Here is a 20,193-nt window from a genome sequence, read left to right as displayed (position 1 = left end):
CTCACCTGACCGCATCTCACGATCTCCGAATAATCGTTAATACGAACAGGGCGTCAATTTAAGCCAGAAACACACCCGATGTTACGCCATGCGACGCTACCCGACGCAAATCCAAACTCCGATTTTCCATAAGGTTGCATTACCCCCGTGCACACCTACCCGACGCTCTGCGATCCCCACTGTCCAGATTATCGTCGGGTCGCATCGAGTACAGTCGACGACAAAAGAACCGGACACTCATATTTTTATTCAAACTACATGTATTATTGTCGTTATATTAATTACAACATACTTATTTTAATATAAACCAAATTAACTGTGATTAAAAATTAATTCGTTTTTATTTAAAAAATTAATTTTAATGGTTTGGTAGAAAATTAATCAAAACACCGGAATACGATTTTTTGATATAATGAATTTAACTAACAATTTTTTGGCGTAATATACTAAAATTGGAACAATTTATTACACGGTTTTGCTCATAAAATCTAATTAACAATTTATTTCATAGTTTTGCTCGTAAAATTACAGCATTTTGTAATGTCGGGAGCATCAGAACAGGACACTCATATTTTTTGTAGTTTATTTCAAACTAAGTACATGTAATTTTGTCGTTATATTAATTACAACATGTTATTTTAATGTAAACCAGATTAAACGAGATCAAAAATGCTTAAGTTTTTATAATCATTGTTTAATTATGATGGTTAGGAGTAACTTTATTTAAAACAATTAAGTTTAACGAACAATTTATTAGATGGTTGTGCTCATAAAATTTAACTAACAATTTATTACAAGGTTTTGCTCAAAATAGTGCATTAAGAACAAAAGATGCGTTGCGATTGTGATAGTGATTATTGTGATAAACGCTGTGGACTGTACGCGACGTGTGCTTGCGTCGGATAGATGTGCACACCCCACCAAAACGTGGCAAGGCGTCGGGTAGCATCGGGTAGCGTCGCATGGCGTAGCATCGGGTAAGTGTGTTCTCGGCTTTACTCTTGTTACCCTTGATTTTCTCAAAAACTGCGCATCCTTGAAAGATAATTCAAAAAGCCATTTTTTCGGCATAAGCTATGGTTCAATAAATGTTAAAGTTAATAAATAGATTTTAAAAAAAAATTTCAAATAGTAATCGCTATTTTATGAAAAATGGCAATATCCAACCAACTCACCGAATAACAGTTTTAATCAATAATCTTCGACATTGTTTTTATGTCAACCGCCGAGTTCCTCATTGAAGACGACGTTACGTGAACGTAAACCAGCGAGAAAAGGCAAACCCAGCGTACTGATTCAGAGTCGATATACTTACTATAATTATAACACACATATATATTTATGTTTGTTCGAAGCACGTGATTTGAGGGTTTGCACAACAGGAAAAACAAATAAAGGACCGTGATGTAATCAACACAAAATTGAACCTTTTCCTTTCTTCCAAGACAATCATAATATAATTGGTACAAACAAAGGAACAAACAATAGTGATTACATTGTCAACAGGAGTGAACCAAGAAGAGATTAAATTTTAATAAATATTAATCAGAAAATATTCTATCTCGCCGAAAATGAACCTACTTTAAAATTAATACCATTTATATAAATGATGGCATGAGAAGTATTTGAACAGCTAATAAAACATATGAATAAGCATTATTTATACAAAATTTTTGAAGTCCTGATGAAGGTGATCTTATCCTACAGGGCTGAAGGAGCATTTTCTTTCTAATCTTCTTAAATAATGATGAATGATTTTCACTCGTTATTCCTCACTATCTCACCTTTTAAATTGGTTGGAGTTAAAAAAAAAATTCTCCTGGGTTTCATAAATTTGATCGAAGAGCCTTTTAAATTTTTATTAGACTAAGTAAATCTTATGGATAAATGTGTGCTAATTCTTAAAGATTGTTAAAATTAAGACGTTTTCATTTTACCGTAATTAACACGCCCACCCTTGCAGTAATAAAGTCATCGTTCTATTTAATGTTGCCCAATTTCCATATTGCGTATATCGTATTTGCCGATCCTACGCTTTTATCTTTATTGTGCCAACGAAACTATGTAAATAATTGTTGTTATAAGCTAATGCTAAATTACCCAGTACTCTCTTTCTTTAATAAGGACATTTATTTACATATTACAAACATTAAACACATAAACACATGACCCCCATGCACGCAGAGCGAATTTGCATACATTTTCACTCGTTCAAGTTGACGAAGGGATATAAAAACAGTAGCCCTTTCATATGTTCTTGTAACGATTGATAAAATCGTCGTTAAGATCAAAATTATTGATTAAATAAATGTCAATATTTTGTTTTGGTTAACTGTAACGTAAAATACCCCACATAAATTTTATTATGTGGACATATAGGTTTTTAGTGTATCACCTATTTTTAATAATTATTTTATCCGATATAATTTATATAAACGTTTAATAATATATATTTACATAAAAAAAGATCAGAGATATGGCAAAAAGAAAAGAAAACACCCACTACCTTCATCGATTTTCCAGCAATAACCCTTTTAATCAGTAGTTCAAAATTAAATTTATAATTTAAATGAAAACAAAAAAGTTAACAGATATTTCAAAGATTCCAAATAAAAATATAAAACAAGAGATGTTTAGGAAACTAAAAGAAAATTTAATAGAGCTGAGTTCCATGATTTCCATAAGCGGATTATTGGATCTTGTTATCATATATAAATTAATATCCGAATATAACACAAGTATAGAGTTTTCTGAGGTATGAAAATAATCAAGGGTGTATTCCTTGTATAGATTTGCTAGGTCACAGTGGAAAAAAGGTGACTACTCACAGTGGCGACTCATCGCGTTTAGGGTGGCCGTTTCGAACCTCATTCGCCCTGTATTCAAAACCAAACTTCTGCTGTTACGAACCCGACCAAAAATCTAATTAATTTCCCGTCAAATTAGAAAATTGATTCTTCCCTTACTTATTCGAGATTTAAAAAAATATAAATATAGAATTGTTATATAAAATACCATTTCAACAATAATTACACTTACGGGGGGGGGTTAGTTAGCCATGAGCAATTAATTTACTAGGCATCAATTGATGAATCAAATGATAAATATTGGGTTGTCTGGAAAATAATGTAGATTTTGATGTTTTCGTTTAATATAATAAACATAAGCTTGGCTTATATAATAAACAGTTTGCGTTTGATGGATTATTCTTTTGTACGGATGTCAACACATTTTAATCCTTATCCAAACATTTTTTTTTACCTCAGTAGCATTTCGTTACTTGGGAATAATTCAGTCATTACTGAGTACTACATTTACTGTCGGCACGGTGCCCAAGCGGCCCGAAACATTAATGAAGTCTGGGGCGATGGCAATGTGAGCGAGAGCACCGTTCAGAGATCGTTAAAAAAAATTTCTATCTTTAGCTTAGAAGAGTAAGAAGGTGGTGGAAGGATTTCTTCCCTAGATGACGTTCTGCGAGCTTTGGTCGAAGAAAATCCCAGAACAACTGTTCGAGATCTTGAAGAGAATCTTTCAGTTAGCAAATCGACCGTCGCTGACCACCTTAAGGCAATCGGAAAGGTGAAAAAGCTGGAAAGTTGGGTTCCTCCATACGACCGCTAAGAAAACAACGTTATCAAGTTGGCGCAACACTTCTTTGCCGAAAGAAACGGACTTTTTCTGGATAGAATTGTCACTTTTGATGAAAAGTGAACGGTGGCTCGGCAATGAAGCAGCATCACATTTTCCAAAGCCCCCAACTCTTCAAAAAAATAGATGGTGACTCTTTGGTAGGCTTCATTTTGGCTCATTTACTACAGCTTCTTGAATCCTGGCGAAAAAAATCAATGCCGAAATTTATTGCTATCAAATTGAAGCAATGCACCAGAAATGGGCTCAAGATCTCCTAATAATCATTGACTAACAATCAGTAAACACCAGACATTTCCACCGTATTAACTTTTATTCTGAAGAAATAAAAGGAAAAACTTCAATTATTAGAATAATAATAAAATATTACAACCTTTTTAAATAAGGTTTATCATTTAAAAATCCTGTTTATTTTTTTTAGGTATGACACTAGTAATTTAACACCCTGTACATATTTATTGGATTAACTTTTGTTTTGAAAAAATAAAAGATAAATGTTATAATGTTTGAAAGTAGAGCTTGTGCTATACAAATACTGTTAAACCTTTTTTTAGGGCCAGTAGTTTTTGAGACATCCCGATGTGACAATGTTACCCTGCATATATTTATCTTATTAATTCCTATTTAAAAAAAATTGTAAAAAACTGCTATTGTTGCAACGTTTAAAAGTAGAGCTTACGTTATTATAAAACTGTTTAACTTTTTCCTAGGTTATTATTAATAATTATTATTATCTAATAATTTATCTCAATCAATACCTTACATAAAGACTAATTAATTGAAAGAGGTTATTTGGTCAATAGGACTACGAAATATAATGGATTTAATAAGCAATAGGAAGTGTATCTTCACTAAAGCTCCCCGTGGCCATTCCATTTGTCGCCGAGATTCGAATAAACCACACGACATTTGAAAAATGGCAAAAAGGAGGGAAAATTCGAAAGGTGGGTTGACATGGGATGTTGTTGTCCGAGTGGATCGAAGTCACGATAGCTCAAGTGGTAGAGCAGCGGCGTACTTAGCCGAAGGTCGTGGGTTCGAATCCCGCTCGTGACACTGACTTTTTTATCTCAACCAATACCTTAAATAAAAAGTAAGTAACTGAAAGAGGTTATTTGGTCAATCGGATATTAATGTTAATTAATTATTATCCTGTTAACGTTATAGAAATTAAAAGAAATTGTTGCGATGTTTGAGAAAAAAGAGCTTAGAAATGATAAATCATGGAGTGAGTGTGGTGTTCAATCCTTTTTAAAAAGATAGTTCCTACTCACAGTAAGTTGTTTTGCAACGATCCGGATTTCGAGCCCTTTAGCTCATCATCAGGTTGAAGGACTTCTAAACCACGTCTCTCGACATGAATTGCCAAAGTGAACCAGCTGATACCTCCGCCAACGCGACGTTCCAATTAGCAGCTGATTTTTTTAATGGCGCTCAATTTGGACATGCGAAACGCGGAAATTATAACCCAAATAAATATTATACTAGTAAATACTTAATATTATTAAATTACTATAAAAATAATAACAATTAAAATAATTAGTTTAATTATTTGGATGTTTGATATTATTTGTGTACATATTTAAAATGGGAGGTAGATCACAATCTGTTATATTATTATGCATTTATCACCATGTTCAATTTTACATGTTTTAATTTCAAATTTCTCAAACCAATCTAATTCTTTCCTTTGTTGAAACTATGTAACACTCTTGTATTCAGATTTGAATTGAAATTATGTTTTGTTTCTTTTAGATGGTCCTTAAATTCCGAAAATTTTCTTGATTTAGGCAAGTTCTTTTACTCTTGTTTTTATTTTTCTACCGCTTTGTCCTAAATATTTGATATCACAATCATTATAATTGAGTTGGTAAACCCCGCTTTTTGTCAAGTTGTCTACTTTGTCTTTAAGTTTCGAGAGGATGTGAACCCGTTCTTCTAAAAGCTATTCTACAACCTTCTTGTTTAAAAATTTTACTAACTTTTTCCAATAATTCACCAATGTATGGCAAACAACGGAAACCTAATGATTCATTTGTGGCGGGGTGACTGAGTCCTATTGTTGATTCGTTTAAAGTTAATTTTTTATTCTTTTAACTAGCAACCTATCATTAAATATTTCTTGATACCGTTGTTTTTTGCTAAGGTTTTAATAGTTTTTAATTCTTTTTTATAGTTATCAGGTGTTAGCGGAAGTTTTAACATCCGGTCTATGAGCCAAATGAAACCAGCAGCTTTTTGGGACCATGGGTGGGAAGAATCCGCTGGTATCATAGTGTCTGTAGTTGTGGGTTTTCTATATACGTCTATTTCTATTAGACTGTTTATTATGGACAGTTTTAGGTCTAAAAAGTTCAAACAACCATCTTTGCCAATTTCCAATGTAAAATTTATATTACGGTGTAGAGAATTAATTAGTTGGAGGACTTCTTTGAGAGCCTCTAATGTTCCCGACCATAGAGCTTATGTTATGAAAGAAACTGATTAAACTTGTTTTTTAGGCCGAGAAAATCAAAAGGTGAGACGATTAAATTGACAACCTTTAATAATTTGTAGTTGGATCAATCGATTTTTTCGTTAGTTTAAAGAAGAAAAATTATAGTTGGAATTCAAGGAATGATACAGTAAAGAAAAGAAGAAAATAAAGCTTCAATAATATTTTACAGAGAAACAATAGCTCTTAGGAGTCGTCACACAATATGGATTGCTATGAGCTGCGCATTCCGTATTAACTTTGATAAAGGAAGCCAATCTTGAAAGATATCTCGTGTACCGTCTCAGATACATGTTGTTTACAAAGTTCTGTTGTATGACTTGAGAAACTAGGTGTTTGTGCAAATGGTAATAAAATTAGTGGCTTTGGATATACGGAGTGGGAGTTCTGATCATATTTGTGTTTGGCTTCAGCAATTGGCCATGTGTCTTCAACCCTCGTCGATCAATCATAGGAACCCTCCTAGTCTGAGATTAGTTGTTTTCCTTCCTCTCCAAATAGTTAAGGTCGTACTATTTATTTCTTCACTGTTTTCCTTTGCACAACTAATATTTCTTTTTATTTCTGATGGATAAGGCAAGATCCATTTTAAGTTAAATTGTTTAACAATTATTGCTTAATTAAAATAAAATAAAAAAACATTAATTTGGACCTATAATTGTTGTAAATATAAGAGGGGATGAAGAATTTTCCCTTTGACCCAAAAGAAAATTTCTAACGTCATAAGTAGTTACTTTGATTTTTTATGTAGTTAAAAGGTGGTCCTCTTTTCTCTCTGGTTTACGTTCACATAACGCCGTCATCAATGAGGAATTTGATGGTTAACACAAAAACAGTATAAAATGTAACTGATTTAACGTGCGTTTTTTGAATATCTATTAAAAATTGTTAAATCTATTTTTAGGTTTGTTTCTTGACTTAGCCCAGGGTGACAATAGTAAGTTGACACACAGTATAGCGTTAAATTTTGTTTTGAAGAAATAAAAAGAAAATTCTGTAATAAATGCAACTTTTAAAAGGAGAGTTTATGCTATAAAAAATGTTTAATTTTTTGCTAGGTTAGTTGTATGTAGTGAATTGAATGTTTTTAAAATAGTTATCAAAAAGCATTGAAAATGGCACCAAAAAATTCAAAAATCATACCGCTTTAACTACAAATCCATTATATTTAGTGGTCTATTGACCAAATTACTTCTTTCAATTAATTAATCTTTTTACGTAAGGTTTTGGTTGAAATGAAAAAGTTAGCCGAAGGTCGTGAGTTCTAATCCCGCTCCTGACACTACCTTTTTCATTTAAGCCAATACCTTACGTAAAAAGATTATGTAACTATAAAATTGATTTTTTGATCGTAAAAAGTCTCGATTTTCAAAATTTATGACTTAACCCACTTCTCACTGTAACCGCAGATTTATAACATGCATCTCCAGCCAACCATATGCTTTAGTAAGGCAATCTGGCAAGTTTAAATTTCAATTTTGCAGTAACTTCCTAGAGACCTCTCAAACTGGAAATTAATTTAAAGTTGGATGCGCCGAGCGTGACTTTCGTCTTTCATTAGAAAAAGAAAACAACTTCTCAACGTGTCGACGGAAAATACAAGCTTTAACGTAAACCTCGACTGTCTCAGGACTGTATTTTTAAAAATATATCCATTTATTCAGATTGAAAGAGTTTAAAGTATCAACATGGGTAATTTTCTGTCGGATAACGTAATGGATAGGCACTTGGCTCGTTCATATTTTCCATCACGCACATAATCCCGCAACACTCGACCGGCTGTTAAACCATTAAAACTTAAATCGCTTTAAACTTCGGCATTTTTTAATTTTATATCATTTTCATAATGTGATGATTGAAACTATCGATTTTTTTCCAGGTGAGCATGTGTTCCTGAGATATTCTCCGAAGTACACGCAGGTAACTTGGCATGCTTTCTAGTTTCAATGTTTCTTATGAAGATGGGTAATTTTTTTAATCTAAACTTTAATGTAAACCGATTTATACGTGGATTAAAATTCCCTCTTAAGACATGACGGAGTCTTGATTCGATGCTGAAAATCAGGAAATAATAGCTCATGTCCATTAAGGGAACAAAATTTTCAAGTCTACTAAAAAATAATCATTTCTCGTTACGGCTTATCATAAAAAGGCACTTTACTCTACAACTAGCTTAAAACTTGCTATTATAACACTTTTTTATCTACGAACAAGAACCATTCCAGCTGATTTATTTATCAAGTTTTTGTTTATTCTTCTACTTCTCCAGGAACGTGCAGCAACTGGGCGTTACGGGGATAGTTACTAAAATCCAGGGTTTTTGGTTAGACATAGAGCTATTTAGCCATCTTCCATCCCTTTTTACACATATAAATAATTAAGGGTTGGCGGGGTATTCAATACTTGACAGTCGGCCACCTCCCAGTTTACGGTCACCCTTATAAACACATTCCTTGTTCACACCACAGTAATTCAAAAAAATTTGCTTTTGAAAAACCTAGTTCAGATTTGTTTAAAAAAAAGAAATGGATCCCCGGCCACGTCGGGTTGGAGGATAATGAACGTGCGGATGAGGCGGCAAAGGCCGGGACTTCCCACCCTCCAGACCGGACGATCGCAACCAGGCCCACTGACGCCAAGGTAGCAGTAAAGAACATGATAAAAGAAAGATGGCAGCGGCAATGGGCCGGGTCGTCCGAGATGTTTTTGCGCGTCAAGAGCAAGATTCATAGATGGTCCCCCGAGAACTTGAGCCGGAAACAAGGAATCGTACTTATGCGATTAAAAATAGGCCATACTCGGTTGACCCACGGGCACCTGCTCTTGGGGCAAATCCCGCGCAGGTGCCCCTTATGCAGACAAAGGTTGCTCGATGTGTCCCTCATACTGGAAACATGTCATGCCTTAGCTCCCTACAGGGAGCATGGGGCATACCATCCAATTTGAAAATGGTACTCGAGCACTGCAGCGGGTTTGTGGGTCCCCTGTTCCGCTTTTTAGGGGAAATTGGGGTTTTTTATTGTATATGATATGTCTTATGTGTTGTATGTCTATGTTTTGTCTGAGTGCATGTATTTATTAGCGTGAATTGAGAGGGGTGAGGGTGAAATATAACGTCATCATCGCCCCTCGAACGTTGAAAGCGTATGAGTGTGTGTAATATTTATAAAAGTACTCCATCAACCCCACTCTAGATTAGTTTGAGTATAGGTCGGTGGAGGAATATCATTACTCCACCGACCAAACGGATGAATTTATGTGTATGAATGTATTTATTTGTATGAATGTAGTGTTTGAAAGGGTATAGAATATAGACTTAGTTGGGGTCTGAAATGACCTAGATGTCGGAAGCCCGTAAAAAAAAAATTGTTACGACAAACGAAAAAATAGACGTTTTTCTGCTGTATCGGGGCTATATCTTTTTCTCCGGCGTCCTTTCGTTTCATTTAAAAATTTATAACTTCTCTTGATTTTATTCAAATTCAACGTTTTAAAACGCCTTAAACATTTTATTTTGCTACTCCGGTATTAATTTGTGTACGGTCGCGGCACTTGAGCTATCATATAGTCTGTATGGTTCTACAATTATGTAAAATATCCAGTAGATCGGTGAAGCGGTTCCGGAGTTATAATTATTTTTGTGATTTTCGAAAAAAATCGGATGAAATTTACCGGGGACCGCTCGAACCAACGGTCTGAACTTTCCTTTCCCGTCCTCCTTCCTAAACAAATATACACAAATCAATCAGCATTATCTAATATTAATCCATATTTTTTTAGTGGTCACAATTGACCATATTAATTAATCTTTTTATTTCATCCCAACCAAAAAGCCACAAAAAAATTATTTTTTTAAGGTAGAATAAGAAAATTATTAAGAAAATATGTAACTTAATTTCCGCGTGAGATCACTACGTCAAAATTGTATTAGACACCTGTACAAATAGTGTGGGTATCGTACATATAAAAATACAAAATGTGGGACTAATCGAGATAGCAAAGCAGGTTAAAAAAATTAATCAGAAACAAAGTGTACATTCTTTTTACTCACCCCAAAAAAACTTGAATATAAATCTTTGGAAAAAAATTACATTTTCCTTCATATTTTTTTACAAAAATCTCTAACATTTTCATTACTTTAAAATAACTCAACCTGTCTAGATGAAATATTATAACGAATTAGAATCGAATAAACCGCACGTAAATCAGATCTCTAGTACAGAAATTATAATCGAAGATATAAAAATAAGACATTTGATGAGTTTTTGTCGATTTCATGCTTTTCTCATGCATAACAACATAAAATCATAACCTTCTTGGTGTCGCCTGTTTATCGGTTGTAATAGCGTTGAAGTTAGATTAAGTATAGAAGATTTATGATTTTTTTATTGGAACACCGGACACCAGTTTGAAAAAAGTTGGCCTCGATAATCATGCCCAAATATGTTATTTTTTATTGCAACAAAAACTCTTATTAAATGTTTTAAAAGTTGCTTAAAACGAGCCAAATTGTCTTTCTTTTCGTCTGTCAAAAAAAAATTTTCTAGACTGATTGAGAAAAAGATCCCACCCACACTTCGAAAAAATTTATAACTGTAACCGGAAACGAGGGGGAAAAGGCCGGCCGACACGTGTTACTGGACAGACTAGACAGCAACTATTTACATCCCTCGTCCAATTCGACTTATTATATTTACACATTGTGACCGGATTTTTACTATTTTTCAAAATTATCTATGCCATAGTAAGTCTATTAAAATTAAATGAGTTGTTTTTATCACACATGAGGTATGAATTAGTTAGATTTGACTAATTAACAATTAAGTGGTTGTAGAGGTCCTTAAAAAAAATGTTGAAAACAACTTACTGTGAGTAGGAACTATCTTTTTAAAAGATCTTATGGCCTTTGGCCTTATGAACTTTGCATATTTAAATGCAAAATTAACTTGGAGATTATATATATATATATATATATATATATAAAACGTACTTAACTTTAGCAAAAAAATAATGAAAAAATGGTCTTACACAGACCCCAAGTTAATTATGGCTAGGAATCGCGTGTTGGTAACAGATTTAACATAACTTTCTCAGCTAGCTGAGAAATGGAACTAACTTTGTTATTCTAAATGAGAATCCCACATTTTTATTGTACAATTCGATTCTCGACCTTATTTTATGCCACTTTTGCTGAAAGGAAAATTTTGATAGGATCGACCATTTCTGAGTTATGCCAGACGGAAGAATCGCGAGGGGGGTATGCTTTTTGTAAAAACAAGATGGCTCGCCCCCTTTATTTCGAAAACGATTACATTTAGCAAAAAATGGTCTTATACAAACCTAAAGTTAATTCAGGCTAGGAATCCAGTGGTCGTAAGAGATTTAACACAACTTTCTCACCTAGCTGGGAAATGACACTAACTTTGATATTTTAATGAGAATCCCATATTTTTGTTGTAGAATCGACTCTAGAGCTTATTTTATGGCACTTTTATCGAAAGAAAAATTTTTACAGGATCGAACATTTCTGAGTTATTCACGACGGAAGACAAGAGGAATATGCTTTTTGTAACAACAATTAACAAAAATTTAACTTGGGGTTTGTATAAGACCCTTTTTTGCTCAAGTTAATCGTTTTCGGATTAAATGACTATAGAAATTGATACACCCTGTATATATGCGATGATTTTTTTTTTGGGGGGGTGGGAGCGTTACGTGAAAAAGGGCCAGGGGGACGGTGGGAATCGGAAGCTACCACAGTGGGGTCTATGAGCCGAGAGTCTATCATGAAACCACTGAGATACCGGGGGCCAAGGTGGCTATGTTAATTTTATTATTATTTTTATCGTTAATCATAAAATCGTAACATTATTGACATAGCCTAAAAATGAGAAATTAGCCTTTTTAACGGTAAAAATAACGATGAATTTAAGCCTATAATAACTATACTGGGAGGCAAAAAAGTGCCCTCCTTGATATTTTTAATTATCTCTTAAACAATCCTCCATTGATTATCGCACAACAATTTTTAATCTGTTTTAAAGGATTAGAGGTAAATAAAATAAAGATAAAATCACCCACTTGTGTTTACAATTGGATTTTGTAAATGAATCTTTGAATAGTCAACCTCTTCTTTGAGGGCTTCTTTCTAACGGTCAGTGGTTTGATTTTTTAAGTTGTAGCTTTTCTAAGTTTCAAATTTACTTGAGTGAAGGGTTTAAGCGATACAGATTCCTCTAGAATCATACCAATTGTTGGAGATGGAAGAAGGTTAAGTGTACGTGGCCAGTGTGCTTAACATTCCCAAAACGTCTGTCCGAAGGGTCTTCTATCTCTTTCAAGACTGGAGGTTACTCAAGAAGGCATGGATCAGATCGCCATCGTGTCATATACAGATGATCGTTTTATTGTTTCCAATGTAGTAGACATTCCACCGCTGTTGAGATCAACCAACGACTTCAACAAGTTAGAAATGTTAACGTCAGTTTACGCACTTTAAGGCGAAGACTTTCAAAAGCTGGATTACGTGCGAGAAAGCCTGCCACTGGTCCAGAACTTCTGACAAGGCACAGAACAGCTCGGTTAAGTTTCGCAAGAAATCACATCAATTGGTCTGAGCAAGATTGGACTAAAATCTTATGCTCAAAACCTCATAAAATCGATGACACATCGAATGCAAGAGTGCTACGAGGACGAATACTCCGTGCTGTATTAAGTATTTTCTTCATTGTTTCCATAGCAACAAAAATAAATTGTTTTACTCAGTTTAACTTTTTATTTAGCTATATCATATCATTCTTTAAAAATATCTAGTAATTAATAAAAAATAAAAATCATAACGAAACATATTTATTAAAAAATGAGGGGGGAGTTTTTTGCCTCTTCGTGTATTATTATTTTTTTTTACGAGGGTTTGCAACAGCAGAGGTCATATAAACCCTCGGGGTGCCGGTGCTTTAGAAAAAAATCCCATTTGTAAGTATTTCGGGTACGAATGCAGAGCCGCTGGATTCGAACCCGGGACCTTTACCTTACAGTGATGAGCGCCGTGTCAAGCCTAAACCGTTGCGGCCACCGTCGGTTTATGGTACATTAGATTTTACGCTTTTCAAAGGATGAATTAAAAAAAGTTACCCAAATTTTTTATTTGATAATTTCCAGTGTTAATTTATTGACTAACAATAAGTCCCCATTTCTGCCTTTGCCTATTGTTTTTAGCAAGCTAAACCCATGCAAAGTTTCATGGAGATCAGGGGTATTTGTTTCCACGTAATCACGTATTTTGTGATTATCGAAATTTTTAGAAAATTTCGTTTGTTTGTTTTTCTAAGTGAGAATGAAATCAACTAGAACGTCCGAGGGGTTTATTTTATGTCTCTGGTTTTAATTAATTTACAGAGCCCCCATTTATTGCCGATTTAAGAAACTAAATAAATGTAAATTTACAAATATGTCAGTTTTTTATAGGTATTACATATTTTTGAGATTTTCCTTATTTCTAGATCGATTTTCTCCTGGTTGGTGTTTAAGTTAGAAATTCATATCCTCTAAGGATTTATTCCAAAATTAACGCTATAAAAATCCGCACGAAACTTAATTTCTCTCTTTCACGCTATGATTAGTTATAAATTATGTATAATAATTGATATACCCGTAGGATGGCTTGCTTCCAAATATAATTTTGACGTAGTGACCGAGTGACAAAGTAAAGTAGGTTAAAAAAAAAATTTTAACAAGCCAGAAAGTTGATATTTGTTTTCTGCACTTTAAACAAAGTTGAATCCAAATTTACTGCAAAATTAAAAAAGGTTACATTTCTCGACTTCCAAATGCTTGGATGATTTTTTTTCGAATATGAAACAAATGGTCATAATGGCGAAATGACCAACGACCAACAGGAATCTTTTCAAGGGTTTAGAAGATAAATTTCACGAAATTACATAAAACTGTTCTTACTAAATAAATTACAAGAAGATTGAAGATAAAATATTTAAGCAGTTTTTGTCGATGTCGACTTATTTTTTTAAAATTAATACGACATAAAGTCTGAAGGTTTTTGATAAAATTGTAAAAACAGAGATGTTAAGCTTTCCTACGGTTCTGTTGAATTCGGAAAAAAAGGGGAGTAATGCATTTTTAAGCGGAACCTTGGAAACCGGAGACAAGAGCCACAAAACATTTTATTTTCTGATTGCTATAAAAATTCGTACGTAAGGGCTTTGAAGGGTACTAAACACGTATCCGAATGGTTTTTTTTAAAACGTTTTGCTTTGGCATTCTTTGTTTGAAGCGTTTTTTGTTTTTTATCTTTTTATATATAAACCTTTATGTAATGTATTGGTTGAAATGAAAAAGCTAATGTTACGAGAGGGATTCGAACCCACGACCTTAGGCTGAATTAATTAAATTCCAAGAAGTTATTTGGTCAATCGGTCCACGAAATGTAATGGGTTTTTATTTATTTTTTTTTTTTTCAAATTAACCTTTACCTATTCTAATTTCAAATTAACCTTTGTTAACTTCGAATTAAGCTTTTTAATTTCAAATTAACCATTTATGATGGTATTAATTATTTTTAATGTATCGTATGATTTTTTGAGATTATTAATTGAGCATTTAGGTCATGTGAGGATTAATTACATTTGAAATTTAAAATTATTTAAAATAAAGGATTCTATTTTTTAGTAATAAAATGGATTCTTAGATCTTCTTAGATAAAACATCGCATGAAATTAAATTAAAATTAAAAAATACAAAATTATATAATCTTTTCTTCTTTTAATTCAAGAAATAATAAAAATAAAAAAGTGTTTCTTATCTAAAATACAATCACAAGTAAAAAAAGGTTAAAATTAAATATAAAAACAATTCTGTCAATTAGATATTTGCTAAAACATAAAACAATCATTTTAAAGACCAATTGTTTTATATTTTACATACATCTCGAATTAACTTGAACCATGATTGGTGTTTATCGTTAATTTTATAGAATTTATAATGTGTGGTGTTTAGTGACCGTTAGCCAATGATTATTTGGAGATCGTGAGATGCGGTCTGGAGTGACGTAGGTTTTAGAAAAACATTTCCTTTATCATGCCAACGTTTCGATATTTATTGAGATCATCACCACCGTCTGGGATTTATAAATATTGTTTAAACTTTACTAATACATGTAGGATGTGACCAAAAAAATGAATTTATACAATGCTAGAAAATTTTAGATTAAAAAAATTATACATTGCCAGAAAATTTTAGATTCATTTTTTTAATCTAAAATCTTTTAGCATTGTATAAATTCATTTTTTTTACATCCTACATGTATTTGTAAAATTTAAACAATGTTTATAAATCCCAGGCCTTGAAGATGATCTAAAAAAAGATCGAAACGTTAGCATGATAATGAAAAAGTTTTTCTAAAACTACGTCACACAAGACCGCACCTCACGATCTCCAAATAATCATAATTTATAATTATAAACAAGATAGATTTAATATTAAAAACGGTTATTTTGAAGTTAAAATTGATTAAAGTTGATTTATTGAATGATAAAAAGCTACATCCTATTAGGTTTAATATGATCTCCCTTATTTTTTTCATATACTTTATCGAAAAAATCGATTGGTATTTAAAGAATATAAAATACATGCATAACAAAATAAGAAAATATTTTTTTAACCATGCAAATTATCTTTTTTGCCCGGCTCGTGGGGCTCATACGCTTGAACCCGTGTCTAATAATTTTGACGTAATATTTCCAAAATAAGTTTTATTAAAATCTGTGAGCCCATGTTGTAGTAATAAAAAATCCTTAATAATACATCGTTCCAATTATTATTATATAATGTTTATGATTTCTCTATATTTTTAAACTCCTTTGAAAAATGACTAACCCTGTTAATTTATTTAGAAAAAAAATCACTTATATTAAAATCCTGCCTAATAATTTAATGGGAAGTAATCTGTCGCACAGTTCTGCAAATATACTTAATAGCCTTTTTATTTGGAGACGTTAGGAAAGCAACTGTCGTAATATATTTTGAAGGATATCCATCCGGGCCAAGATCGGCTTTGGGGGATGAGGCCGTTTAAAAAAAAAATTATATTTATATAGTTGGATCCTTTCTTTTTTTGGGTTGTAAAGGGAGTAAAATGCAAATGACTTGGACAGCTAATCCGTTAGGCGGATTCCCGCAGACATTAAATATAAAATTACCAGATCAATAGTGGTTCTGGTATGGGGGATGGGCTTCTCTCTCAAATATTTATCGGCCATTGCCTGAGTTCCCAGTAAGCGTCTCATATCTGAATACCCCCCCCCGGGGGGGGCCACATGCCCTCAGCAGTTTCTTTTCCATTTTCTTTTTCTTTTTCCCTCCCCAAGAGAAACTTTATCCCGTCGCAAATGGCTACACAGTTCTGCAATCTTTACGCGTAATCTGTGACACTTAGTTTAATAAAAATCAGCTCCACCTATCCACCGTTAAAGCGGTCTTTCGCCTATCGTGTTTATTGTTTCTTTACCTTCTTTGAAACAAGTTAATGTAATAAGTATAAAACTGTCGTTTTATTCGAACAATTTGAACGTTTGAAAACTCACTTACAAATATGGTTATGGGCGGTTAGGGTGGTGTATACCCTATCATTGAATCCCAAGAAACCATTCCACCATGATTTATGTCCGTACACCTTACAATCCATCAATGCCACCGCGTAGTGGATCTCATTCATCCAGCCTTGAGGGGAAAAAGTGTTTTCCGGGTTTGTTATTTGACATTGCTCAAGCCATGAGGTTTGGCACCCGGGCCTACTGTAGAAGCTGAAGGGCATGTTACCCAATCCTACTACCTTATCCTAAAATCCTACATGCTTGACCGTTACTTCAAAGTTATGGGTAATGATATCCTATCCAAGCTGGCGTCCCAAAATGGAGCAATCGTAGACCTCTCCTTTCCACGATATATACTGCTGACTTTCCTGTTCTTCCAAAAACAATTCTGCCTTCTTTCGCTGACGATTCAGCAATACATTTCCGCAGTCAGCGCGTACAGAACCTATTAAAACCAATTGTACTGACTCGACGTTTTGTCCAAAAATCGGTTAAATAAATGCAAAAAAGAACCAATACATTACTTTCACGATAAGTTACTTAGGATTTCACCTGGGCAAACGACATACATGGAGTGCAAACACAAGACTAAAACGAAACGAACTAAACAGGCGTTACAAACATTATCACCACTGCTAACTCGACAGATTATCCAAACTTCCGCTTAACCACCAAAGATTGATATACACCATGATTCTCAAACCTATGTGGACTTATCGTATCGAACTTGGGGGCCAACCAACCATTCCAACTGCCAACGCATCCAAATTTTCCAATCAAAAGCCCTAAAAAAAATTGTTAACTCTCCTTTTTTTGAATGAAGCAAAATCAACCAATGACAAATAACAGGTGTAAAGGATCAGGGTAATAGTCCAAGAAAAAACATGTTTTTAAACCACGCCTTGCTTTATTAGTCCTTCCTCAGGGCACTATATCAGACACAACAAATTGTTAGACAAGACATAACATAATATAGCAATATGTAACATATATACAAATATGAATTTTCTATTACACGACATTTGAAAAATGGCAAAAAGGCGGGAAAATTCAAAAGGTGGGGTTGAGATGGAAAGTTGGTGTCCGAGTGAATCGAGGTCACGATAGCTCAAGTGTTAGAGCAGCGGCGTATCTAGCCGAAGATCGTGGGTTCGAATCCCGCTCGTGCCATTGACTTTTTTTCTCAACTAAAAACCTTAATTAATTATGTATACAATGTAATTCTAATTTCGCCAGGCCTTTTTACACTAAATTATAACTTCCTCGTTATGTCCATATGATCACCATAATTTCCCTACCGAAGAGGAAGACCATTGAACAATTAACTAGTAACAATAGTAATACATGTATACAAATAATAGAACTTTGTACATGATATCGTACATATGTGTATATTTACACACTTGAAAATACATAAAATATATGAAAATATACATAAATTGCGGAGGGGCGAACATGCATGATTAGAATAATATTTCTTTACAGCACACATATACACACAACTATACATTATATGCATATATATACCCAAATACAACTAAGTAGCCTACTGTACACCAAACTCAAACCATTTATATCGGTCTTTAAATTACATGCTCCTTCGTCTTTGTAAATGAATATCATTTCTTTTAGCAACCTACGCCCCAGTATTACTGGTTCAATATCTATGATTTTTATATCAACGAGATTAAACTTACCGTTATGGCGTTGTGCATGTTTGGACAAGGCAGTACCACCAACCAGGTGTATTGACATCGTTGCAATCATACTGATGTTGTCTAATTTTTTTCAGATAAATATTGCTTGGCTTGACCATAGAACACAGCGGGTATTCAGTAAATTCCATGCAGTACATTACGTTTGATGTATTCTGGACTGGCTCTATACTCTTAAGACGATAGAACAAACTTCTATACATTTTGTTTTCAAACTTATATATACATTTATCTTTTAGTGTTCAACTGGCCAAGTTACTTCTTTAAATTAATTATTCTTTTATGTAAGGTTTTGGTTGAGATAAAAAGTCAGTGCCATGAGCAGGATTCGAACCCACGACCTTCGGCTAAATACGCCGCTCCTATACCACTTGAGCTATCTTGACTTCGATCCTCTCGGACACCAACTCTCCATCTCAACCTACACCCGTTTGAATTTTCCCTCTTTTTGCCATTTTCAAACGTCGTGAAATCAGGATTCGATTGTCAGCGACTTATCAAGTGGCCACGGGAGCTCTTAGTGAAGTGATACTTCTTTTACTTATTAAATATTAATCCATTTATGTTTTAGTGGTCAATTGACCGTTACTTCTTTCAACTAATTATTCTTTTTATATAAGGTTTTGGTTGAGATAATTATGCAATTTTAACCTTTTCTCCTAGTGTTTTCTTAATTCTACGTGTACCTTTTTTATTTAGGTTAGAGGCAAGTATTGTATATTACCCATGTCCTTAACAACTGTCAAATCGGTATTATTACAAGTACGATTTTTAATTCACAACCAATCAAGGTACTGCGGTAACCATTGATAGTATACCTGTTTTTCAGCTTCTGGATGTTTTCTTCGTGAAATTTCCTATCGCTCAATTTAAGCGCACGGTCAATCAAATTGTTAGCTAAATTGACTTGTTTCCTCCTTTTTATTTGACAAAATTCACCTTACACGAGACCTTAATATTGTCTTTGTTCCAGAAGTAGCGAAAACATGTTACTAAAAATTCCATCAATCCCAATGCCTTGGTTCATCGGCTCAGTCCCACTACCATCCCAGATCAACTTCCTCGTCGACTGAAACGTCGATTACCACGTGATGTCCTACGTAGTGAAAGAAAATTGAAAAAGCGGTCATGTTAATTTTACTGCATGAGGTTCACCACCAACAACTTCACATGTTTTTCAGATAAATGTTGTGCTTACAGCATTTTTATACTTATTATTTTACCGATTAGAAACCAATAAAAGATGTTATGGAAGATTGTTTTCTAAACCTTGCACACAGACAAAGTTGTAACTTCAACGTCATATTGATCAAATAGTCCTAGGTCGTCAATTTCGGTTCATCAGATTCACTAATTTGTCACGACTATTAATCAACAGTCAATTCACTTTACACGGAGTAGACAGATTAATTAATGCATTATTCTGAATGCGATTTTCTTCCTTTGCCCTTCATCTGAAGATTTTATTACTTAGATATGTTTTACTGCAGGGAGTTGAGCATTGGTCATCAAAATATTTCTTTTTAAAATGATTAAAAAAATACATAACCTTTCTGATAATTCACAAAGAATCGGCCTACTCCGACTTTTGTCCTCTGGGAAGGAGGAGAACCTCAGGGCAGCGTACTTGGGCCGATCCTTTACTTTCTTTACACTGTAGATATCGCAACTTCACTCTCCACTATCCTTGCATCCTTTGCTGACGACACAGCTATACTATCCCTGA

The 20,193-nt window shown here is 33.7% G+C and overlaps 1 protein-coding gene and 1 non-coding gene across 8 annotated transcripts in view; both read left to right on the top strand.

Moving 5' to 3' along the window:
- The window catches only part of LOC106673701 (teneurin-m), a 574,800-nt gene that overhangs the window by 286,344 nt on the left and 268,263 nt on the right, over positions 1 to 20,193 (top strand). The window lies entirely within an intron of this gene.
- Positions 4,635 to 4,707, top strand: Trnas-acu. The gene has a single exon. It is a non-coding gene; the product is annotated as a tRNA-Ser (tRNA).

This window comes from Cimex lectularius, unplaced genomic scaffold, assembly GCF_000648675.2.
Source record: "Cimex lectularius strain Harlan isolate CLEC.00 unplaced genomic scaffold, Clec_2.1 scaffold4, whole genome shotgun sequence".
Classification (NCBI taxonomy): Eukaryota; Metazoa; Arthropoda; class Insecta; order Hemiptera; family Cimicidae; genus Cimex; species Cimex lectularius.
This window is presented reverse-complemented; position numbering and strand designations above follow the sequence as displayed.